General features: G+C 42.8%; 1 protein-coding gene across 3 annotated transcripts in view; it reads left to right on the forward strand.

Annotated features, from left to right (window-relative positions):
- The window catches only part of RAP1GAP (RAP1 GTPase activating protein), a 115,735-nt gene that overhangs the window by 47,965 nt on the left and 41,201 nt on the right, over positions 1–26,569 (forward strand). For all 3 annotated transcript variants that reach the window (XM_020973211.2, XM_078145616.1, XM_020973212.2), the window contains one exon: positions 17,719–17,812. The gene's annotated coding sequence lies outside the window, so the exon portion shown is untranslated. The remainder of the gene's footprint in view (positions 1–17,718; positions 17,813–26,569) is intronic.

The raw sequence follows: 26,569 nt of genomic DNA on the forward strand, positions 1-26,569 counted from the left end.
TCTCCAAGGCCTTGGACCTAAGCCACTGTGCTCCCCAGACTTCTCCAGATCGGGGGATCACAGCTGGAAGGGGCTTAGAGATCATCAACTTTAATACCTTCATTTTACAGATGAAGAAACTGAAGCCCAGAGATTTGCCCAAGGTCTCACAGTTACTTGGGTAGCAGAGTCCAGAAACCTGTCTCCTGAACTCCCCCTGGGGATCATGGGATTATAGGATTTGGAGCTGAAAGGACCTTAGGCATCATTTAGTCCAATACTTTCCTTTGACAGGTGAGGAAACAGAGGACCAGAATGTTTCAGGAATTTGCCCAAGGTCACACAGGTAGCCAAGCAGTGGGCAGGAAAAATTCAAACCCAGAGCTCTACCCTTGATCCCCTTCTGCCTCCTCCTGCCCAGTCCCATCATTAGCCAGGCCAGTGACTGACATCTGTCCTCTCTGCCCATGACGAGAAGACGCCGGCCCAGTACTTGGCCAGACCTCCACCTGTCTTCTCCCTTCTCAGGAGTCCCACAGGCAGACAGCTCAGGGGCTGGGCCCCGCTCAGGGCCATAGTATGCTGATCCCTTTCCTTCCCCTAGCTCCAGTTTTCTCTATTTAGAGGGCCCCTTGGGCCAAATAATGCTTCATCATCATCTCTCAAAACTTAGTTCTTTTTATTTTATTTTATTTTTAATTTATAGAACAAAACAAGCAAAACTTCATTCTAAGGGTGCAGCCCAGTAAGACAGGAGCATTCGGAGCCTTTCCATACTGCACCTCCCCTTCCCCCCTTCTTCCCCACCCCTTGCCAATGTTTCCGACCTCTGAGGACACAGTTAGACTGGGCCAACCAAGTCCAGAAGTCACACTGACCTGGGCTGGTCTAACTCCCCTACCTTCTTCCTGAGCTGATTTTTCTGGGCAAATTGTCTCTCCCATGATCTCTGAAGAATCTAGTCAGCACCGTGGTTTAACATCAGATCTGGAGTCAGGAAGACCTGTGTTCAAATCCTTCGATATTTACTAGCTGTGTAATTGTGGACAAGTCACTTAACCTCTGTCTGCCTCCATTTCCTCCTCTATAAGATGGGGATAATAGCATCAGGACTGTTGTGAGGATTGAATGAGATAATAGTTGTAAAGTGCCTTGCAAATCTCAAAGTGTTATAAATACTAGAGATTATTAGTTCTTCTGGATCTCAAGGGGTGAAAAGGAGGGGTTAGAGGATCCTGTTTGTCTGATTTGGGGTTAATGTTTGGGTAGCCTGTATGTGTGCTCTTGTTGGGACTGTCAGCCTCCCGCCATGACACTTGATCTTCTAACCATTAGCCCTGACTTGTACCCCTGCAGTCTTGTTATTTAGGGGGACAGTCAGCCTGCTCTGGTTTTCAGTGTTAATGGTTGACGACAGATACCTAGACTATGGGCATGTAACCCACAGCTCTCCCTAGGCAAGGTGGAACCAGATTAAAATGTCATTGGGAAAAATTTAACGAAATAGTTAAAAATACAGTAGAACAGATAATAGTAATATGTAGTTTTCTAAGTCAATATGCGGCCCTCGGGGCTCTTATTTCTCTCAAATTGGCATTTGACACCATTGGTGTAGGGAGTAAAGCACTGGACCTGGAATGACAAAGATCTAGGTTCACTTCTTGCCTTAGACACTTACTAGACCTTGGCCACTTAGCCTTTCTCAGCCTCAGTTTCTTCATATGTAAAATGGGACTTAATAATAGCACGTATTTCCCAAGGTTATTATAAGCCTCTAATGAGATAATAGAAGTGAAGTATATTACAAACTTTAGAATGCTATAGAAATGTAAGCTTTGAAATTATTATTATTGCCTACTCTGTTACCACATGATTGTTCTCTTTGAGACAGTGATCCCACTGTGACTTTTATCATTCATCCTTTCTGGTTGTTGGTGCAGCAGCTAGAACGGTATGCTTGTCCTGGTGGGGCCCATGAATCTGCTCAGACCATCAGAGTTCGAGCCGTTCCAGCAGGCTTGTCCTTTTGGGGATGGTCAGCCTCCAGTGGTTGTTAGTGCTATGAAACAGACTGTGTGGGCCAGTCCAACATGGCTGCTCTCCATGGGCTCAGCCGCTTGCTCTGACCATCACAGTTCACCTGCTTTGGTCACCAGAGTCCTCTCACTCTGGCTTTTAAAAAAACATTTTTAAAATAAAATTTTATTAATATCTTTCTTTACGTCACCTACATTTTCCACTATATTCCTCCTCCTAGAGAACCATTCCTTCATTTAAAAAAGGAATAATAAAAAGAGGAAAAGTTCAACTGAATTACCCACAATAGAAAAGTCTGATATTATATGCAGTATTCCATCTGCTGGTCTGCTGCCCCTAAAGAGATTGTTCGAGCTTTTTTGCTTAGCCTGCTCTGCTTTTTAAAAAGGCCCTCTGCTATGGTTGTTGTCCTGGCTTTTATGGCCAATCCGGTTCCCTTTCTGCCTCACTGGGCTATCTCTGACTTTCTAAACAGGATCCTGCTTCTTGCAACTCCCACCCCATAGGGCAGGGATATCGGAAGGCCAGCTGATGTTCACTCTGACCCCCTCCCTCTCCCCTCCTCCCACAAATGTACACACACAGATTCACCCCTTAAGAGTCAGATTCTGGCCCAGGTGTTCTATGAGAATTTGGGAGTGGTGGAACATGATAGCAGTCTTCAAATATTTGATGGGCTATCATGTGGAAGAGGGCTTGGTCTTGTCCTGCTTGGAGCTAGGAGCAGTGGATAGATGTTTCAGAGGAGGCAGATTTGGGGTCAGTGTAAAGGAAAACTTCCTGAAAGAGATCTTCATGAGGAGGCTCTATGACCATTGGTGGGGCCATTGTAAGGAAGGTGTTCTGTCAGGTATGGTGGGAGGGACTAGAGGGTCTCTGCTGCCCCTCCAAACTCTAAAATACTCTAATGTCAAGAGGTGGAAAAATTGGGTCCCAGGCCTTGGGGCAGGTAATGTCTGGATCTGAGCAGGAGGTCCTTCCTAAGAACAGTCTTCTAGACCTCTACCCATGATGACCTGTAGCCTTTCTCCACCTTCTTCTATTCTTATCCCCTTCCCTACAATCTACTTTGTGCCTTAAGGGAAAGGAGTCCTTAAGAAAGCACTCAACTAGAATCTAGAACACTGGGGTTCTAGCCTCGACTCTGCTACTTACTATGGGACCCTAGGCAAGTCACTTCTTCTCTAGACCTGGTTTTCCTCATCTGTCAAATGAGAAGGTTGAACCTTCCAGTCCTGTATACTAAGTTACAATATTCTTTCCAGCTTCAGCCAAGTTTCTGAGGTTCTTTCTCACTCTAACATTTTATATGCAAAGATCCTATCTAGAGAACAAAAGAGATGAGGTCTGTATGGTGCTTTTCCAGCCTTGAAGCACTGTATAAATGCTATCTTACGATGATGATGATGATGATGGCATCATGGTATAGTGTTATAAACTGGGAAGACCTAGGCTCATGTCCTCCCTCTAATACATGCTGGCTCTGGACAGTCACTTAATGCTCCCAGACAATGCTCTGAGACCATAAATTACAGAACATATGCCTATCTGCATTGGGTGTTTCCTATAAAAATGAAATAAAAAATCATTGTGACTCTGTGAGTCTTAGGAACTGATTGCTAGACATATTTCTGGAAGAAGAAAGCCAAGGAGGCTTCAGTCTGCTGAGAGGAGGCTTGCAATAAGAGAAGATTCTTTTTTCCCTCCATTCCTAACTCTACTGTTCCAGGGAACAGGGACTCAAAGGCGGCAGAGCAGCAGGGAGAAAGTCTAATGAAGGAAAGGAGCAGTTGCATCATGTGGAACTAGCCCAGGTGTCTGGCTTGGTGCCTTCTTCAATGGTGGAAACTCCAGTTACCCCTCGCTTCAGGGGTACTATTTTGCCACAGAAATGCAACAAGATAGAGGAGCACAGAGTAGTAGCCCCAATTCTGAATTGTAAATTGTAAAATGCTTAGCACAGTGCCTGGCACATAGTAGGTGCTTAATAAATGCTTGTTACCTTGTTCTCCCACTAATTAGCTGTGTGCCCTTGAGCAAATCACTTAGCCCCTCTTAATCTCAATTTCCTCAGTTGCAAAATCAACATAATAATCCTCAAACTACCTGTCTCATAGGATGGGAAGACCTCTTTGTTAACTGTAAAATGACCTACAAATATGAATTAATTAAATTCAGTAAACATGTATTAAGTCCTAACCATGTGTCAGGCACTAACCCTAAGCTCTAGGAATATAAAAAGAGGCAAAAGACAGTTTCTACCCTCAATGAGCTTACAATCTAAAGGAGGAGACAAGATGTAAACAAATATACACAAAGCAAAGTATATACAAGATAAGTAGGAAATAATTAAAAGAAGAAAAGCAATGGAATTAAGAAGGGTTAGGAAAGACTTCTTGTAGAAGGTAGACTTTTAGTTGGGACTTAAAGGAAGCCAGGGAAGTAAAGACAGGTAAGAGGGGGGTGGGATAGGTTAACATCATATATTAAGATACATATAGGTGAGGAGATCCAGGAATAGGAGTGGGGAAAGCATGGTGAAGAGCATTTGGGTGAAGAGTAATGAAGGTAGAAACAGAAGCAATGTTGTTGTCAGAATCTACAACAGACCACCTGGACAGAAAGAGGAAATAGATGAGCTCAGGAAATGGATTGCAAGCCTGATATGAACAAATGCACAAATGAGTGGAAGGCGGTTTTAGGGGCCTGCACTGTTCTTCATTGGCTTTAATGCTTTTATCATCAACATCGTCATCTGGGAGAAGCCCTCTATGATTTGGTCCTCCCCCTCATACCTTTTCTAAATACTGGGTTGGCCATGTAGACCAGGAAAGTGCTGGACATGAAGGCTAGTCATCCCATTAAAGGATTTTCTGCAAAGTGGAACCATGTCAAAAAAAGAATGAAAGGAACAAGATATTTGGGATTGTGCCTTCTGCTTCTCTGAACCTCTTGTTGCTTCATGAATGTGCAACCTTGAGCATATTTACTGTAACCTTCCATGTGAAACAGTAACAATGAGAATAAACAACTGACCTACTTGAAGAAACAGTCCCAACTCGCAAGTCTGTCCCAGAAGCATGGTAGAATAGGAATGGGAGGCTTCACTTAGCTGCTGGAGCTCTCTCTCCCTCTCTACCCAAAGCAGAGCAGCTAGTAATTTCAACTCAAATTAAGTCAATAAGCATGAGAACGTCATCCTTCCAAAGATGGAGGAATCAGTAAGAAGAAACTCATTACTAGGTCTGATTCTCATCAAAAGCTAGGTTCTGGTTGCTGGGGTGAAAACATGGGCACCTTAGAGGATAGTGACTAGACCATTCCATCTTGGAATTTGTGACAGAGAAAGAACAGTCTAGAATTCCCCTCAGATCTTGGGAGAGCAGACTTTGAAGAACTTAGAAAAAGGATATGTAGGAGAAAAAAAAACAGAAAAGGAAGTCAGCCCCGGAAGAGTGGGAGGTTCTCTAGAATGAAAATTTTGGAGACACTAAGAAACAATTCTGATAAGGAAGAAAAAAGAATTTTTCAAAAGAGACAGGTGAGGAAGCGTAGGGGTCTTACCAGTCAATTTAGGCTTGTTTTTTTCTTTACATGTATCTATAGAGTTTATTTATTCAGTAAGCATTTATTGAAAGCCTAATGGGCACTGTACCAGACACTGGGAATATGAAGTAAAAAAAAAAATCACCTCTGTCCTCAAGGCACTTGTACTACATTTTCCTATCTAGCTCCTTTTAATAAGGTTCAACTTCCAACATAGATGTTTAAAATATGTACAGAAGATGGAAACAAAGGCATGTAACAGAAAAACAATACAAAAATGTGGCACAGTCCTTAATAGTCTTAGGAGTGCTAACGTTTAGAAGGAGCTGAAGCGATCAAGTAAGAGAGGCAGCTAGGTGGTTCAGTGGGCCTGGAGTCAGCAAGACCTGAGTTCAAATCCAGTCTCAGTTACTTATTAGCTCTGTGATCCTAGGCAAGTCACTTAACCTCAGTTTACCTCAATCCACTGGAGAAGGAAATGATCTGAACCACTCCAGTATTGGTGTGCTATGGTCCACAAGTCATGAAAAGTTATCTATGACTGAACAAGAAATAATCAAGTGAGAAGTATTTATTATTATAATTATTATTTTTATTATTTTGGCTAGGCAATGGGGTTCAGTGACTTGCCCAGGGTCGCACAGCTAGTAAGTGTGATGTGTCTGAGGCCGGATTTGAACTCAGGTCCTCCTGAAGCCAGGGCCGGTGCTCTATCCACTGTGCCACCTAGCTGCCCCCAAGAAGTATTTATTATACACTCACTGTGTATCATGTAATATGCTGGTTGCTAGAGATATAAGCACAGAGAATGAAACAGTCTCTAGCTTAGATTCTAAAGGGGAAGACAACAAGTAGATATAGAATTATAAACAGAATAAATAAAAAGAGAGTGAGTACAAACAAATACAAAATAGTGAGGGGGAATCAGGAAAGGCTTCATATGTAGAAGGTGGTACTAGAGCTGTGATTTGATGGAAGAGGGGGATTCTTTGAGGCAGAAGTGAGGAGGGAATGCCTTCTAGGCAAGGGGGGTGCATAGCTAGTGCAAAGACACAGAACTGAGAGAGAGACAGAGAGAGAAAGTCAGTTTGGCTGGAACACAGAGTGTGGCTAGTAATGTGCAGTGAGTCTGGGAAGATAAGTGGGGCCAGATTGGAAAGGGCTTTAAAAGTTCAATAGAAGAGTTAATGTTTGGTTTTAGAGGCAATAGGGAGTCACTGGAGTTGGCAAAGTTGGGGAGTGAAATGGTCAGATATGCATCTAACCCAAGTCCCAGAGCTCATTGGTATGAGACTCTTTTCTCATTGGTGACGATGAAGACCCCATGGCTGTGTGAGGGGTAGAGCCAAGTTGGGGAGAGTAGGAGAGGAGAGATTCAGGCTCTTCATTCTCTTTATTATCTAGAGGCTCTCCAGGCTCTCCTGGTCCTTCTGGTTTCCAGCTTTGAGGTAGAGAATGGATGATGCCAACTCCTCTTCAGGTTGTTAAAGGGAGAAGAAGACTCTGGGAGGAAGCTGACATGAGAGGAGCTGGCAGTCTCTGCAGAGTCCCTATCCTCAACTTATGATACTAGAGACTTCAAGGTATTTTCTCCTATGGTTGAGATCTGGGACTCTCTTGGTTGAGCTGAGTTGCTTCCTTCCCATGGGAGAGCTCTTTCACTCTATCTTGTCTGGCATATGTTTGCCAATGTATACTTCTTCTGATTTCAGTTTTGCTATCAACTTGGATAAACTTTTTTGTTTATTTTGGTTTCTTGCTATTTGCCATTTGTGTATTCATTGTGGGACTAGTATTTGGTGAGAATAGAGTCAAGCCTTGGATATAAAACTTGGGGTCCTACTTTCCCTGTTAATGAATAGTGATCAGAAGTTTAGCTTGAACCTGAAAAGTACATCCCCTAGACCAGGGATGGGGAGCCTTCAGCCTTAAGGCCACATGTGGTCTTCTAAATCCTTAAGTACAAAATTAGGATTCAGTCAAAAGCTGCACTTAAGGATTTAGAAGGCCACAGGCTCCCCACCCTTGCACTAGATTAATCATTTTTAAGGGAGCAGATAGATATAAATCCAGTTAGGTAACTCCTTTCTCTGAGGAAAGCAGAACGGTTGGCCTCTGCTCTCCACTTACTATTTCCTCTGCTGGCAGGAATTAAAATCTCCTTTGGATAAGGATGGGGAGAGAAGAGGCTAAGAGCTGTTTATCATTGTCTCCCTGCAAGCTATATGCTATATCCATGGCTTTTTCTACATGCACATAAGAAAAATCATTCTGACAGCTGTGTGGAAGAGGAACCAAAGTGAGGAGAAGTTTGAGGCAGGGAAACCACTTAGGAGGCCAAAGGATTTGGGGGCTATGATGTGGAAAAAAGGAGGCTCAAGGAAAGGATAGAACTGCTGCTTGGGGTAGATGGGATGATGATAACAGGAGAGAAAGAAAGCATAGCTGCTCAATTCTTATTTCACTTCCAATTTCTCTGCCAAGGAAAATGACTTTTAGACTGGAAAGGCTAGAACAAATGGCCAACATAAGTTAGCCTAAAAACAAAAGAAGATTGTGGGAGAAGCCCTAGCCACCTTTCAGGAATTTAAGTCTCTGAGCCAAATGAACTCCATGACTAGACCTGAAAGTATGATACGATTCATTCACCGCTGTCAACAGGAGAGCTTCTGCAGGATCAAAGGAAGACAAATGTCCTGATTTTCAGAAACAGAAAGAGAACAGAGTCTGCAAACCATGGTCCAGTGAGCTTGACTTCAGTTCCTGGCAAATTCTAGAACATATTAGTCATTTGAACTCCCAGGGCTCCCAGGTAACTCTCTAAGTACTACACATTACAGAAGAAGTGATGATCTGCATTGGGGGAGGAAGGTTTCCATGGTGGAAGTTCCCCACACATGAATGAAGCTATGGACCCTACCAAAACAGTAGTAAAGGTAGGCTAATGAATAGTTAGGGGAAAAAAGTGATTATGAAGAGCCAGCTTGGCTTCATCAATTACAGGTCATTCCAGACCAACCTCATTTCCTTTGTTAAACAGGGTTAGTAAACTGGTAGATCAGGGGTAATGTTGAAGACAGAGTTTACCGCAGTTTTTGCAAACATTAACGCTATTCTTGTGAGAAAGATAGAGAGCCGTGGAGGTTTGGCACTAGTTCAGTGACCAGGGGTTAAGGGTCATCGCTTGTTCCAGGTCATCATGGAAGGAGGTCTCCAGTGGAGCCATGGATTCCAAGGGGCTGGGCTTGGCCCTGTGCCATTGAACATTTTCCTCAATAACTTAGATAAAGGCACAGATGGCATATGGATCAAATTGACAAATGATACAAAGCTGAGAGGGATGTTTATCACACTGGATGATGTTGTCAAGATCTAAAATGGTCTTGACAGGCTAGAACATGGGGCCAAATTTCATAGAATGAAGTTTCATAGGGATAAATATAAAATCCTCTACTCAGATTTTTAAAAATCAGCTTTGCAAGGACAAGATAAGAGAGGCACAGCTAGACAGCAATTCTTCTGAACAAGATCTGTGGGATTTAGAGGACTGCAAGCTCAATTTTTCTCAACAGTATGCTATGACAATCCAGAAAACTAATGAAGTCTTAGCGTGCATTAAGAGGGGAAGGGAACAAGAATTTATCAAGTGCCTACTATGTTCCAGACATTTTACAAATATTATCTGATTTGATCTTCACAACAAACCTATGAAATAGGTGTTATTATCATTCCCATTCTGCAGTTGAGGAAACTGAGGTAGCCAGCCCTTCAGTCATTTTCTCAGGGTCATACAGCTAGTAAGGGTTTGAGGCTGGATTAGAATTCAGGTCTGCCTGACTCTAGGTTCAGCACAATATTCATTGTGTTACCTAGCTGCCTTAGTGCCCAGAGCAAAGGGGGTGATAGCCCCAATGGCTTTTGACCTGCTCAGACCATAGCTGAAGTGTTGTGCTCCATTCTGGCCACCACAGTTTAAGAAAGAGGGTCTAGAAGAGGGTAATCAGGAAGGTGAGAGGTCTTGAGTACTTAACCTATGAGGATCAGGCAAAGGAACTGGGGAGATTCAGCCAGGAGAAGAGAAGACTCTGGGGGAGCAGAATTGCTGCCTTTAAGCAGGGCAACAATCATTTATTAAGTGCTCACTGTATGCCAGGCACTGTGCAAAGCACTTTGACGAGTGTTTGAAGGCTGTCTGTTTGAGGAGGGATTGAATATGTTCTGTTTGGCCCAAGAGGGACAGATCCAGGTGGAAACTACAAAGAGACAATTTAAGTTCAACGTCAGAAAAAACTTACTACCAAGTGGAGCTACCCCCAGTGGCCTGGCTTCCCTGTGGGGAGTTCTATTTCAATGGAAGTCTGTAAGCAGACTGGATATCCACATGTTGTGGTGGGGATTCCTATTCAGGGACAGGTTGGCCCACCGAGGTCCCTTCCAGTTCTGAGATTTCATGGTTTGTGAAGTTGAGGCCTAGAGAGAGAAGCAACTTTTCCTTCAAGTGGAAAAGTCACTGGATCTTAATCCATAGCAATTTCTTCTCTAACTTGCAGCCAGCCTCGAGACTGTTTGCATTCTCCTCTTGCCAAAGGGACTTGATTAAACTGTACTAGTGGGATGGGCATTCTCTTGCCTTTCCCCCACCCCTTTGTCTGGAACCTCTTCATCTCTCTGGGCTTTAGAATTAAAGGGGTCTCAAAGGACATATAATACAACTCCTCCTTTTAAAAAACAAGGGACCTAACAGGTGAAGAAGTGACTTATTCAAAGTAAGTAAATGGAAGAGTCAGGACTGGAATCCAGATCTTTTGGCTTGGGCCTCAGAGCTCTTCCCACTGAGTGTATCTGATGAACTTCCTTTGAGGTGAAGTGAGCGATCCCCTGCCCTGCCTCTCTCATTGGCTATGGGGAGCTAATGAGATAGTAGTGTAGGTGAAAGGGCTTGGCAAAGAGTAAAAGCCCTGGGAGGCATGATAGTGATGGCTGTTGCTGTTATCTCAGATTCTGAGATAGCAGGGAAGGGAAGGGAAGGGGTATGAGGATTGTTGCCAGGAAACAGATGAACCGCCACCATCCACTCCCCATTCCAAGCTCATCCTGCATCACCTGGGAATGTTGGTGATATCTGGACAGCCCCTTCAAACCCCAGTCCCTGAACTGCCTCACCCTGACCTTGGCCAAGGTGAAAACTGGAGTCCTGGGACAGGTGCCAAGTGATCAGCCTGGGAAGCAGGTACTGAAGGTGACCTGGGAACGGGCTTTGTGAGCAGTCCCAGCTTCAGCAGGAGGAAGTATTTATACTTTAAAGCCCAGCTCAGATAGTGCCTCCTGCAGGAAGCCTTCCCTGATCCCCCTGGGACTTCACACCCACCTGTTCTGTCCCTTTCTGATGCACTTATCAGATACCATTGTATATTAGTATCATGGCCTAGTCTTAACTAAACTTAACTAAACTATAAACTTCTTCACCATGTCTAAGACAGTGCTCTGCATACAGCTGGTGCTTAATAACTGCTTGCTAAAGAAATGAATGAATGTGGGTCTGTACAGACACCAACAGAGATACCATGCTGAGTTTTGACTCATTTATTCTGCATTCACCAAACATTCGTTGAGTACCTACTATTTACAAACCTTCTACACGGGCTGCTGAGAGAAGACAGCCCACTCCAGATGATTCCCAGATAGCTTGGCCACTTTGACGCTTGGTCATCTCCACTGGAGATTCTGAGATCCACCCCTACTTTGGGCTGTCTCTCCTTCCATTAGCCCCATCAGAGAAGGGAGGGCTAGACTGGGAGTCAGATGATTTGAGTGTGAACCCTGATTCTGCCACCTACTAGCTATGGTGTTTTAGACATATTGTTTCATTGCTCTGGGCCTCAGTTTCCCCTTAGTAAAATAAGGGGGTTAGACTAGATGATTACTAAGATCCTAAATCTATGATCCTTAGACAATTCAGGCACATTATGCTATGAATCTGAGCAACGGAATTAGGAAGGTAAATCTAGCCAGAGAAGCAAAAACATTTGGTTTTGTAGAGGTGAGGAAAGGGATAGATAGATTGGTTGGTGAGAGAGAGAAATAATTTAGAATGGAGAGGGATGGAGACTTCCCAGGGAGAGGTCAGGGAAGGGATGGAGAGGTAGGGAGAGGCCAGGGAAGGGAAGGAGAGGTAGGGAGAGGTCAGGGAAAGGGATGGAGAGGTAGGGAGAGGTTAGGGAAGGAATGAAGAAATTGAGAAGGGGTGCAGGAGTAGGGAGAGGTCAGGGAAAGGGATGGAGAGGTAGGGAGAGAGCAGGGAAGGAATGAAGAAATTGAGAAGGGATGCAGGAGTAGGGAGAGGTCAGGGAAATGGATGGAGAGGTAGGGAGAGGTCAGGGAAAGGGGTGCCAAAGTTGGGGGAGGGATGGAGAGGCTGGGAGGTGGAGGTCAAACTTGAGGGAGGGATGATGATATTGTCGATTGATGGAGAGATTAGGGGAAGGATGAAAAGGTCTAGGGAGGGGAGTCAAAGCTAGGTAGAGAAATTCAGAGTTTGGTAGAGAGACTGAGGATAGAAAGATTGGGAGAGAGAAAGCAGATTGGGGAGGGAGGATTCAGAGCTTGATGGAGGAATAAGGATGTTGGGTGAATGATGAAAAGATTGGGGGAGGGATGGAGGAGTTGAATGAAGGAAGGAAAGTTTGAGAGAAGGAACAGCAGTTGGGGAGAGGAGAAGGAAAAGTTAGGAGAGAAATGGAGAGGTCATAGGGTAAATAGATCTAGAGCTGGAGGGGTCACTAGAATCTAACTTCCTTGTTTTACCGATGAGAAAACTGAAGCCCAGAGGGGATAAGTGACTCATTCAATGTCACACAGGTCATAAGATCCAGGGGTAGGATTTGAATCCAGGACCTTTGACTAAATCCAGTGTTCTTCCCACTGAAGGGAGGAAAGGGAGTTTGGAGGAGGGAAGATGGAGAAGTTGAAGCAGGAATGGATCATTTTGAAAAGAGAGTCAGAGGCTGGGAGAGACCTTGAGAGTGAGGGGGGAATGGAGAAGTTGGTCTGTCCCCAGGGCCTCTTTCCTCAGCATAGCTCTTCTGGGCTTGGCCTCTGTCACAAGAGAAAGCAACTTCAGGAAAGGGGTCCCTCCTCACTTCCCCTATCACACAAGCACTAAGCCAGGCAGCTTCTGGACATCAGCAAAGCCTCCTTGTCTAAAGAGAAGTCCTCTCCCACCAAAGACCACAGAATCTTCAAAGCCGTATGGAAGTTCAAGGTAAACATTGACTTCTCCAGAATCCTCTTTTAAAGCCCCAGCACTGGAATGTGAATGATCTCATCTGATACAGCTTTCCCAACAGAAGTCCAGGCAGCCTGAGAGCATCTGGGAGCCTAAGAGAAGGGGTACAGAAAAGGGAGAAGTTGGTGTGTCTGATGAAAAGAGCACTAGCCCAGAGGTCAGGAAATGTGGGTTCTAATCCTGCCCCCACACTGACCATGACTTTGGGCAAGTCACATCCATTTGCTGGGCATTGTGTTAAGTGAGGAGACTGGGTTAAATGTATGTCCCCAGGGCCCTCCCAGCTCTGACATTCTGCGTTCTAAGGCCCCTCCCAGCTCTGACATCCTGTGTTCTAAGGCCTTCCCAGCTCTGACATTCTGTTTTCTAAGGGCCCTCCCAGCTCTGACATTCTGTGTTCCAAGGCCCCTCCCAGATCTGACATCCTGTGTTCTAAGGACTCTTCCCTGTTGTGACATCCTGTGTTCTAAGGGCCTTCTCAGCTCTGACATTCTGTAGGCCCTCACAGATCTGACATTCTGTTTTAAGAGCCTTCCCAACTCTGATGTTCCATGTTGTTGGTGCTAACATTCTATGTTCTAAATTCTCCTGCTTCTAATATTCTTTCTTTTTTTCTGCCTGAGATAGTGTCTCAGCAGGTCATTTAAACTCTGAATCTCAGTTTCCTCCTCCGTAAAATGAGAATACTAGTAGCACCTAGCTCATGGGATTGTTATGAGGAGTAAATGAGATAATGTGTGTAAAGTATTTTGCACTTTACTTAGAACATTTTGTAAGTACATATAAATACCACCTGTTGTTTTTATTAACAGTGATAATTAACAACACCTTAGCTCTAACATTCTCTGTTCTAAAAGTGTGTTGGGTTTGAAATCCAGAATCCTAGATCTTCTAATCCTAGGTTTTGAATCTTGCCTCCAACATTCATCTAGTTGTGTGAAGATTGGCAAGTCACGTAATCTCTCTAAGCTTCAGTTTTCTCATCTGTAAAATGGGTCTAAAAAAACAGGTAGTCCCTACCTCGTAGGATTGTTGGGAGGTTCAAATGAGGTGATATATGTAAGGCTCTTTTTAAATTTTAAGGCAGAATATATATATATATATATATATATATATATATATATGTGCATATATATATATATATGTGACAATAATTATGATAATGCCCTTAGGCCCTTCCCATTCTCCCATTCAGTCTTTGGATCTTCTGTGACTTCACAGTTTTGCTTCTGGGTGGTCCTGCCTGGGTTAGGAGACAAGTGTTTCCTGAGCAGCTGCTCTATGGGAGGCCAGGGTGGAGATGATCTAGAGTCTAGGTCTGGAGCACCTGGGTTCCCCCCCACCTCCATCTTAGGCTGGGGTCCCTGGCAGCTCCCCTCCTCGTCTCAGGGTGTGGAGAGCCATGGGCTGCCCAGAATGGGTGTGACTCGGGCTGGAGATGGTGAGACTGTACTCACTCCTGACTCATGTTCAGCTGGGCAGGTGAAGCCTCAGCATTCTCCTTGGGGCAGAGGACATCCCCCACACCCAAGCCAGCCTGGTCCTGGGTCCCAGCTCATAGTGTCCAGGAAGCCATCCAGTTCCTATACCAAGTGGCTCTTTAGGAAGGATGACACTAGAGGAACTGACCCAACCCTCCCCAGGAGCCCTCCAACTTCTGACACTTCTCTGGAAAAGGGCAGGGTTTCTGGTCTTCTCCAATTATACACCTCTGAGTTTAGGTCCTAGACCAGGGGTGGAGAACCTGCGGCCTCGAGGCCACATGTGACCCTCTAGGTCCTCAAGTGCAGCCCTTTGACTGAATCCAAACTTCACAGAACTTCTGTCAGAGGGTGGCATTTGAGGACCTAGAGGGCCACATGTGGCCTTGAGGCCAAAGGTTCCCCACCCCTGTGTCGTTGCCCATTTGGTCACTCAAGTCTGGGAGTTGTATCTGTGTTGAAGCCTTGAAGTGCAGGGAGAGGCAGAGAATGCAGGGGGCCCGTGGGAAGCCGAGCATGGTGGCTGGCAGCTCTGTTCCAGCTGAGGGCAGTTTGCCAGGAACCTCCATCACCCCCCCTTCCCCCCCAACCTCTATTTCCCTCTCCTTAAGATTTTTTTTTTAGATTTAGAGTTAAATTCAGATTTTAGTATTTAGATTTTAAGATCATCTAATACTATTTCCTCATTTTACAAATGAGGAAAGTATGGTCAAGTGACTTATCTAAGATCACATAGATAAGTAACAGATTTGAATCCAAGTCTTCTGACTCAAAAAGGTTATCGATGACTTTGATAAAGTCCCAGACTTTGCAGATGACACAAAGTTGGGAAGGATAAATAACACCCCAGAGGCCAGAGGGAACATCCAAAAAACTTTGGCCAGGAGAGAGCACCGGGTAGAATCCAGTAAGATGAAATTTAGGAGGTATAAATGTAAAGTCTTACAGGTGGCTTTAAAAATCAGTTTCACGTGCAGTGGATAGAGCACTGGCCCTGGAGTCAGGAGGATCTGAGTTCAAATCTGGCCTCAGACACATAACACTCACTAGCTGTGTGACCCTGGGCAAGTCACTTAACCCCATTGCCTAGCCAAAAAAAAAAAAACACAAAAAAACACAAACTAAAAAAAAAAGAAAAAGAAAAAATTTTTTTTAAATTAAAAAAAAAATCAGTTTCACAAGAGACAGCCAAGTGGCAGAGTGGATATGGTATTGAACCTCTAGTCAGGAAGACATGAATTCAAATCCTGACTCACACTCTAACTAGCTGTGAGACCCTGGGCAGCTGACTTAACTTGCTTCCATTTCCTCCTCTGTAAAATGGGGTTAATATCAGCTACTGTCCAAGGTTGTTGCATGTGAATCAAATGAGATAACATATGTATGACACTTGGCCAGCCTTCAGGTCATGTATCAATGTCAGCTAGTATTAGTATGGGGGAGTATGGTTAGGCAGAGTTCTGAAAAAAGTCTAGGGGTTCTAGTGGACCACAGTCTCAGTGTGAGTAGGCAGCTTGACAGGCTAGCCAAAAACACTAGGGAAGTTTCCAGCTCCATTAACAGCGGCATTACTTCCAGGAATAAGAAAGTGATTGATATCAGCTGAGGGAGCTGGGGAGCTTTATGCTGGAGAAGACAAGAATGGGGGCAGGGTGAAGGGGATTGGTTGGAAGAAGGGTTAGGCTTGTTCTGTTTAGCCCCTGAAGGCAGTGGCAGTTACAGAGGGTGGCAGCTGAGAGATATTGCACTTGGCCTTGATCTCTAGAAAAACTTCCAAGCCATTAGAGCTGTCCATAAGTGGAAAGGGCTTCCTCAGGAGGGAGTGTCTCCTCCCTCCCCGCAGGCTAGAGGACACTTCCTCAGGTTGGCTATCGTTGGGATTCCCTTGGCATGTAAGTTGGACTGGGGGACCACTGAGGTCACTTCCAATATGGCGGGCAGTAGTGCTGAGCAGGGCCTGTGGAATCAAGTGGAATCAATCAGTCAATCAGTAACCATTTATGAAGTGCTTACTCTGTGCCAGGCAGTGTGCTAAGTGCCAGGAATACAAAAAAAAAAAAAGGCAAAAGACATCCCTGCCCTCAAGGAGCTTACAATCCAGCAGAAGAGCCAGCATGCAAACAAACACATACAAAGCAAGCCGTAATCCTTGTGTCTGGGACCATTTTGGCAAGAGGCTCTTGAGATCCCTATCTGCGAGGTTCTGAAGCTTGGAGCACTGCCCTCCTCTCAGGGCCTTCTTCCTCCCATCATTTCTGGGCTGGTTTTTTGGTCCTTCTCCCATCTTTCTTCATCTTTGCCTCCTTTGCTGATTTCTTCCCAATCCTCTAATGTCTGCCCCTCGCAAGGAGGGTATTCTTTTCCTTGGTATTCTTATCCACTTGCACAACCTTCCCCACCATCTTTACACAGGTGACTCCCAAGTCTTTATATCTAGCCCTGGCCTCACTTTTGACTTCCAGCCCCACATCCCCAGGTGTTTGGGGGAATCTCTTCACCCCAGTTTCCCAAGGGCTTCTCAAACAATATATCCAAGCCTGAACTCAGTGTCTTTTCCCTGTAATGCTGCCCTTCCCTCTGATGTGACTGCTTCTGTCTGTGGGGCCCCCATTCACCTGGTCTTCCCTGTCCAAGACCTCGTAGTAGGCAGGGTAACTCTTGCCTCTTCCCTCCTCCATTCCTCATATCTAATTAGTGGCCAAGTCCTGTTGATTTTATCTCTGCAGCGTCCTTCCTCTCTATTCCCACTGCTACTACAGTCCCCCTCCCACACCCCAACCCCTCCTGGACCATTGTAATAACCTCCTAACAAATCTTTCCCCTTGGTGACCATGTGTGTAGGAATGAACAGAGAACAGACCCAGAGCCTGCTGGAGAGACATTAATGAGTTCTGGATTGACACCTATCCCTCTTGCAGAGAACTCTACTTGGCCGAGCATCGTGGGGGGGGGGGACTTTGGGTCCTGAAGCCTTTCACTCTTTTTCCTTCTACTCACAGGAGGTCAAGAGCTCCCGTTATTGAATGAATTTGGCCCTGAACCTTACAGATATCTTCAGCTAGGTGGTGTAGTGGATAGACCATCAGGCCTGGAGTCAGGAAGACCTGAGTTCAAATCTGATCTCTGCCACTTACTAGTTATATCACCCTGGGCAAGTCACTAAACCTCTATTTGTCTCAGCTTTCTCATCTGTAAAATGGGGATGATAATGCCTAACTCCCTGAAGGTGGTTGTGAGGATCAAATGAGATAATCACTTTAAGGTACTTAGCACAGTGTCTGGAGTGCCGTAAGGGCTGTCTTTGTGGTAGCTTTTCTTGTACTTCTGAATCTTCCTTCATTCTTCTCTGCTTGGGGCTTAGTCTGACCTCTTGTGTCCTTTCTCTTACAGGAGGAGTGATGGGCAGAGCCAGCCCTTCCCTCATGCATTAGACCTGCCCCGAGTGGACTCTGCTCCTCCCCACGCAGCTTCCCTCTATCCCAAGGTAAGGTGACCTCTCCTCCCCACCTCAGGAGGCCTTTCAGTGAAGAGGCTGGGAGGAGGGAGGGATGAAGTGAGGTGAGCAATGATCGGATGAGCTTGGCCTGAATTTTTCACAACCCCAGGGGATGGGCCTAGTGACGAAGGATTAGAGTCAGGGGATCTGGGTTTGAATCCTGACTATCACTTACTAGCTGAGTGATGCCTAGCAAATGACCTCTCTCTGAATGTCAGTTTTCTTATCTGTAAAATGACAGTGGCAGGATTGGGCTAGGTGACCTCTGAAGTTCCATCTGGCTCTAGATGTATGACCCTGTGACCTCTCTGGGCCTCAGTTTCCTTATCTTTAAAATGGGGGTAATAATATTTGCCTGCCTCCTCAGGTTGTTATGATGAAAGCTTTTTTTTTTATCCCTTAAGTGTTATAGAAGAGGAAGCAGTTATTATAGTATCTTCACCACCATCATAATCGTCACCATCATCATCATTCACTGTCACCAGTCTCCTGGTTCTTGGCAGTGTGGTACTGTGGAATGAAGTGGTACAATGGTTAGAGTCAAGAAGACCTGAGTTCAAATCAAGCCTCAAATATCTCCTAGCTGTATTATCCTGGGCAAGTTATTTAACCTTTGTTTGCCTCAATTTCCTCAACTGTAAAATGGAGTTCATAAAAACACCTGCCTCACAGGGTTATGAAAATCAAGAGATAATATTTGTAAAACATGGTTGGCACAGTGCCTGACACATAGTAGGTGCAAATAAATGCTTATTCCCTTCTCTTTTTCCTATGGCCCCTTCCACCTCTGACTTCCTGTGTTCTAAGGCCCCTCCCAGCTCTGACATTCCATGTTCTGAGGGCCCTCTCAGCTCTGACCTTCTGTGTTCTTTTTTTTTTTAATATCAACTAAAGTTTTATTTTAATGAATTTTTTTGGTAAAGAGTATTTTATTTTTCCATTTAAATGTGAAGATAGTTTTCAACATTCATTTTTATAAGATTTTGAGTTCCAAATTTTTCTCCCTCTTTCCCTTCTCTCCCCCCTCTCCAAGACAGCAAGCAATGTGATATAGGTTATACATACGCAATCATGGAAACATATTTCCATATTAGTCATGTTGTAAAAGAAGAAACAGAACAAAAGGGAAAAGACACACACACACACACACACACACACACACAAAGTGAAAATAATATGCTTTGATCTACATTCAGGCACCATAATTCTTTCTCTGGACGTGGATAGTGTTTTCCATCATGGGTCTTTTGGAATTGTCTTGGATCATTGTATTATGTGAAGAGCTAAGTCAGTCATAGTTGATCATTGCACAGTGTGGCTGTTACTGTGTACAATATTCTCCTGGTTCTGCTCACTTCACTCAGCATCAATTCATGTAAGTCTTTCCAGGTTTTCTGAAATCCACCTGCTCATCATTTCTTATAGCACAATAATATTCCATTACATTCATATGAATACCACAACTTGTTCGGCCATTGAAGGGATGATGGGAATCCCTTCAATTTCCAATTCTTGACCATCACAAAAAAGAGCTGCTATAAATATTTTTGTACTTATAGGTCCTTTCCATTCTTTTATGATCTCTCTGGGATACAGACCTAGTAGCAGTATTGCTGCAACAAAGGGTATGCACAGTTTGGTTTTCCCTTGGGCATAGTTCCAAATTGCTCTCCAGAATGGCTGGCTCAGTTCACAATGCCACCAGCAATGCATTAGTGTCCCAATTTTCCCACATCTTCTCCAACGTTTATCATTTTCCTTTTCTGTCATATTAGCCAATCTGACAGGTGAGAGGTGGTACCTCAGAGTTGCTTTAATTTGCATTTCTCTATTCAATAGTGACTTAGAGCATTTTTACATGACTTTAGATAGCTTTAATTTCTTCATCTGAAAACTGCCTGTTCGTATCCTTTGACCATTTATCAATTGGGCAATGGCTTGTGTTCTTACAAATTTGACTCAGCTCTCTATGTATTTGGGAATTGAGGTCTTTATCAGAAACACTTACTGTAAAAATTGTTTCCTATCTTTCTCCTTTCCTTCTAATCTTGGTCGCATTGGTTTTGTTTGTGCAAAACCTTTTTAATTTAATGTAATCAAAGTTATCCATTTTGTATTTCATAATGTTCTCTAGCTCTTGTTTGATCTTAAATTCTTCCCTTTTCCATAGATCTGACAGATAAACTATTCCTTACTCTCCTAATTTTCTTATAGTATCACCCTTTGTGTCTAAATCATGTACCCATTTTGACCTTATCTTGGTATATTGATGTGAGATGTTGGTCTATGCCTAGTTTCTGCCATACTGTTTTTCAGTTTTCCTAGCAGTGTTTGTCAAATAGTGAGTTCTTTTCCCAGAAGCTGGAGTCTTTGAGTTTATCAAATGGTAGATTACTATAGTAATTTACCACTTTGTCTTGTGTACCTAACCTATTCCACTGATCCACCATTCTATTTCTTAGCCATTACCAAGAAGTTTTGATGATTGCTGCTTTATAATATAATTATACAATCTGTTTATATAATACAATTTAAAATCTGGTATGGCTAGGCTACCTTTTTTTTTCATTTTTTTCCATTAATTCCCTTGATATTCTTGACCTTTTGTTCTTCCAGATGAATTTTATTGTTTTTTTAGCTCTGTAAAATATTTTTGGTAGTTTGATTGGTACGGCCCTGAATAAGTAAATTAATTTAGGTAAAATTGTTATTTTTGTTATATTAGCTTGACCTACCCATGAGCAATTGCTATTTTTCCAGTTGTTTAGATCTGACTTTATTTCTGTGAAAAGTGTTTTGTAGTTGTGTTAATATAGTTCCTGGGTTTGTCTTGGCAGATAGACTCCCAAATATTTTCTATTGTCTACAATTATTTTAAATGGAATTTCTCTTTCTACCTCTTGCTGCTGAACTTTGTTGGTTATATATAGAAATGTTGATGATTTATATGGTTTTATTTTATATCCTGCTGCTTTGTTAAAGTTGTCAATTATTTCAAGAAATTTTTTAGTTAATTCTCTAGGATTCTCTAAGTATATCATTATATCATCTGCAAAGAGTGATAGTTTTGTTTCCTCATTGCCTATTCTAATTCCTTCAATTTCTTTTTCTTCTCTTATTGCTAAAACTAAAATTTCTAGAACAATATTGAATAATAGTGGCAATAATGGGCATCCTTGTTTCAGCCCTGATCTTATTGGGAAGACTTCTAGCTTATCCCCATTACAGATAATGCTTGCTGATGGTTTTAAATAAATGCTACTTATCATTTGAAGGGAAGCTCTATTTATTCCTATGCTCTCTAGTGTTTTTTTTTCTAGTGGTTTTAATAAGAATGGGTGCTGCATTGTGTCAAAAGCTTTTTCTGCATCTATTAAGATAATCATATGATTTCTATTCATATGGTCAATTATACTAGTAGTTTTCCTGGTGTTGAAGCAGCCTTGTATTCCTGGTATTAATCCCACCTGGTCATAGTGTATTAATCTGATGATAAATTGCTGTAATCTCTTTGCTAATATTTTATTTAAAATTTTTGCATCATTATTCATTAGAAAAATTGGTCTATATTTTTCTTTCTTTGTTTTGGCTCTTCCTAGTATAGATATCAGCATTATATTTGTGTCATAAAAGGTATTTGGTAGGATTCCTTCTTCATCTTTTTTTCCAGATAGTTTATATAGTATTGGAATCAATTGCTCTTTAAATGTTTGACAGAATTCACTTGTAAATTCATCTGGCCCTGGGAATTTTTTCTTAGGGAGTTCATTGGTGGTTTGTTCAATTTCTTTTTCTAAAATGGGATTATTTAAGTATTTTATTTCCTCTTCTGTTAATATAGGCAATTTATATTTTTGTAAATATCATCCATTTCACTTAGATTGTCAGATTTATTGGCATACAGTTGGGCAAAATAGTGACTAATTATTGCTGTAATTTCCTCTGCATTGGTGGTGAATTCACCATTTTTATCTTTGATACTGGTAATTTGGTTTTCTTCTTTCTTCTTTTAAACCAAATTTACCAAAAGTTTATCTATGTCATTGGTTTTTTCATAAAACCAGCTCTTAGTTTTATTTATTAGTTCAATCGTTTTCTTACTTTCAATTTTACTAGTCTCTCCTTTGAGTTTCAGAATTTCTAATTTGGTGTTTAATTGGGAATTTTAAAATTGTTATTTTTCTAGCTTTTTTTTTTTTGGCTAGGCAATGGGGTTAAGTGACTTGCCCAGGGTCACACAGCTAGTAAGTGCTATTTGTCTGAGGCCAAATTTGAACTCAGGTCCTCAGGGCTGGTGCTCTATCCACTGCTCCACCTAGCTGCCCCTCTAGCTTTTTTAAATTGAATGCCCAATTCATTCATGTGCTCTTTCTTTATTTTATTCATATAAGCGTTCAGAGACATAAAATTTCCCATAAGTACTACTTTGGTCAATCCCATAAATTTTGGTATGTTGTCTCATTATTGTCATTCTCTTTGATGAAATTATCAATTGTTTCTGTGATTTATTCTTTGACCTACTCATTCTTTAGGATTAAGATTATTTGGTTTCCAATTAATTTTTAATCAACCTTTCTGTGGCCCTTTATTACATGTAATTTTTATTTCATCATGATCTGAAAAGATTTTATGCCCTAATACATGGTCAATTTTTGTGTAGGTGCCATCCACGTACTGCTAAGAAAAAGCTATTGTCCATTCTATCCCCATTCAGTTTTCTTCAGAGGTCTATCATATCTAACTTTTCTAAAATTCTGTTTACCTCTTTAACATCTTTCTTGTTTATTTTGTGGTTAGATTTATCTAGTTCTGAGAGAGAGATTTATATATAGTATAGTTTGCTGTCTATTTCTTCCTGTAACTCACTTAACTTCTCCAAGAATTTGGATGCTATACCATTTGGTGCATATATGTTTTGCATTCATATTACTTTATTGCCTGTGGTATCTTTTAGCAAGATGTAGTTCCCTTTCTCGTCTCTTTCAATTAGATCTAATTTTGCTTTTGCTTTGTCTGAGAGCAGGATTACTACCCCTGCTTTTTTGTTTTTTTACTTCAGCTAAAGCATAATATATTCTACTCCAGCCTTACACCTTTACTGTGTTTGTATCCCTCTGCTTCAGATGTGTTTCTTGTAAACAACATATTGTAGGATTCTGGTTTTTCATCTGCTCTGCTATCCACTTCTGCTTTATGGGAGAGTTTATCCCATTCACATTCACAGTTATGATTACTAACTGTGTAGTTCCCTCCATCCTATTTTTCCCCTGTTTATACCTTTCTCTCTCTCCTTTCACCCTGTCCCTCCTTACCAGGGTTTTGCTTTTGACCACTGCTTCACTCAATCTGCCTTACCTTCTATCAGCCCCCTGCCCTTTTTTTCTCCTTCCTCTCTTACTTCCCAATAGGGTAAAATAGATTTCTTTATCCAACTGAGTTTTTATGTTATTCCTTCTTTGAGCCAAATGCAATGAAAGTAAGGTTCAAACAATGCTCACTCCCTCCCTTCTTTCCCTCTACTTTCATGCCTCTTCATGTGATATAATTTAATTTACCCAATTCTGCCTCACCCTTTCCCCTTCTCCAAATGCAATTCTTTTTTTTTTACCCCTTAATTTTTTTTTATCATCACATCAAAGTCAATTTATACCCACACCTCCTTTCTAAGTATACTCCTAACTGCCCTAATAGTGATACAGTTCCTAACGATTACAATCATCTTCCCATGTAGGGATGTAGAAAGCTTAACTTTATTGAATACCATGTGCTTTTTTTTCTTTCCTATTTACCTTTTTATGCTTCTCTTGAGTCTTGTATTCGAAGATCAAATTTTCTGTTGAGCTCTGGTCTTTTCTTGAAAGTCACCTATTTCATTGAATTTCCATCTTTTCCCCTGAAAGATTGTGCTCAGTTTTGCTGGGTAGTTGATTCTTGGTTATAATCCAAGATCCTTTGCCTTCCAGAATATCATATTCTAAGCCCTCCAATCCTTTGATGCAGAAGCTGCTAAATCCTGTGTAATCCTGACTGTGGCTCCATGATATTTGAATTGTTTCTTTCTGGCTGCTTGCAGTATTTTCTCCGTGACCTGATAGTTCTGGAATTTGGCCACAATATTCCTTGGAGTTTTCTTTTTGGGATATCTTTTTTTTTCTTTTTGGTGAGGCAATTGGGGTTAAGTAACTTGCCCAGAGTCACAGAGCTAGTAAGTGTCAAGTGTCGGAGGCCAGATTTGAACTCAGGTCCTCCTGACTCCAAGGCCAGAGCTCTATCCACTGTGCCACCTAGCTGCCCCTGGGATCTCTTTCAGGAGGTGATTGGTAGATTCTTTCAGTGACTATTTCTCCCTCTGGTTCTAGGATATCAGGGCAGTTTTCCTTGATAATTTCTTGAAAGATGCTGTCAAGGCTCTTTTTTTAATCATGGCTTTCAGGTAGTCTGATAATTCTTAAATTATCTCTCCTGGATCTGTTTTCTGGGCCAGCTGTTTTTCCAGTTAAGTGTTTTATATTTTCTTCTATTTTTTCATTCTTTTGATTTTGTTCGACTGACTTTTGATGTCCCATAGAGTCATTGGCTTCTACTTGCTCATCCTAATTTTTTTATTTTACTTTTATTTTATTTTAGGCCACTGCAGTTAAGTGACTTGCCTAGGGTCACACAGCTAGTAAGTGTCAAGGGTTTGGTCTGAGGCCGGATTTGAACTCAGGTCCTTCTGACTTCAGGGCCAATGCTGTATCCACTGTGCCACCTAGCTGCCCCTGCTCATCCTAATTTTTAAACAATTATTTTCTTCAGTTAGCTTTTGCACCTCCTTTTCTATTTGTGCAATTATACTTTTAAAGGAGTTGTTTTCTTCAATGGATTTTTTTCCCATTTGGCTAATTCTATTTTTTAAGGAGTTGTTTTCTTCAGTCAATTTTTGTGCTTCCTTTTCCAAGTTGTTGACTTTTTTTGTAATTCTGTCACATAACTCTCATTTCTTTTCCCAATTTTTCTTCTACCTCTCTTACTTGATCTTAAAAATCCTTTTGGGTTCTTCCAAGAGGTCTTTTTGAGCTTGGGACCAATTTATGTTCTCCTTTGAGGCTTCACATGTAGGTATTTTGACACTGTTCTCTTCTGAGTTTGTGTTTTGATTTTCCCTGTTGCCATAGTAACTTCTTATGGTCAGGGCTCTTTTTTGTTTTTTGCTTATTTTTAAAAGTTGAGCTGTGCTCCTGGAGCACAGGCGGTACTGTCCCAAGCTTCTTGCACTGGAGCCAGGGGTCTGGTCACTGGTTATCTGCACTGGGGCCTCTGGGGCTGGAAGCTTGCCCAGTGTGCTAGGGTGGCCCAGCCTAGTCATGCCTGTTGTGCCCTGGGTTCCAGGGCTGACAGTTAGCCTGCTGCACTGGGGCTGGAGGCTTCACAGCTGGCCTGCTGTGCCACTGGCCTGCTGAGCCCAGACCACGGGGCCTTGGTTGCTTATCTGTGCTGTGGTTAAGAGCCTCCTACTGGCTTGCCTAGACATTCCTGCACTGGGCTGCCTTTCCTGAAGTCCTTCTAAGTTAAATCGGGCTGGCAAATTATTTCACTCCATCTTTTTTGGATTCTGTCGCTCCAGAATTTTTTTTAGAGGCTTGATTTAATGTTGTTTCCGAGGGAGACAGGGGAGAGCTCAGACAACTTCCTGGCTTCTCTCTGTCACCTTTGACATTCAGGGTTCCAAGGGTCCTCCCAGCCCTGACATCCAACAAACCTAAAAGGTTGGGGTCAAGGCGGACTTTGCCTGACAGTCACTCAGGGTCAGGCTGTGGAGCATTTTCTAACTGGACTCCTCCAGACTCCTCAAGCCCCCGCCTGAGAGCACTGTACCAGTGATGGGATCTCGGTTCTTTCCATGGGGGAGAGTTTTAAGTGCCTCAGTGCCATTGAAATGGTCACTGAAATGCAGCCACCTTGCTTGAGCTGTCAGGTCTGGCATCTGGCCCTGGGCATGGTTCAGGTGAACATTGCCAGGTGTCTGTGGCACGTATTGGGCCCAGAGCAAGGGAAAATGCCAAGGCCACTGACTTGCCTGGGACTTGCACCTTGGCAGGGAGCTTTGCCTCCCCCAGCCTTGTTGTTCCCTCTGTAAGGAGGAGATGAAAGAATAACCTCTAGGTTTCCAAAAGGAAGCACATATTACAAATCCTCCTAATCACTGTGGGTTCGGGTTTTCTGGAGGGGGCCTATCTCAGTATCCCCAATGCCTAACTAGTACCTGGCAACAGTAGGCATTTAATAATTGTTTGCCAAGAGTAGTGGCCTGTAATCCTTCCTGCTTCCAGGCTGATGCTGGGGGATTGATTGTGCCCAGGAGTTCTGAGCTGCAATAGGGCTAAAGAAGGATGTCCACATTAAGCCTGGCACTAATAGGATGAACCCCCATGAGTGGAAGGCCACCAGGCCCAGATCTGAAATCGAGCAGGCTAATGCTCCTATGACAGTCAACAGTGGGATCAGCCAGCAAGTGGTCAATGGACTTCCAGCCTTGGTGAGATGAGGAGAACCTAAAAAAAATTTTTTTTTTAAAGCAAATAACTTAAAAAAAAAAACAAGAAAATGCATATTGACTTGACTTGACAGATCATATGACCTGAGTTCTGTTTTGGCCTCTGTCACCAACTCATTGTATGACCTTGGCTGAATTATTTTCTCTCTCAGGGTCTCAGTTTATTCATCTAGGAAATGGGAGAAGATTCCTTGATCTGCCCCCCCCAC

Source organism: Phascolarctos cinereus, unplaced genomic scaffold (assembly GCF_003287225.1).
Source record: "Phascolarctos cinereus isolate Bilbo 61053 unplaced genomic scaffold, phaCin_HiC Scaffold_726;HRSCAF=1367, whole genome shotgun sequence".
Lineage (NCBI taxonomy): Eukaryota > Metazoa > Chordata > Mammalia > Diprotodontia > Phascolarctidae > Phascolarctos > Phascolarctos cinereus.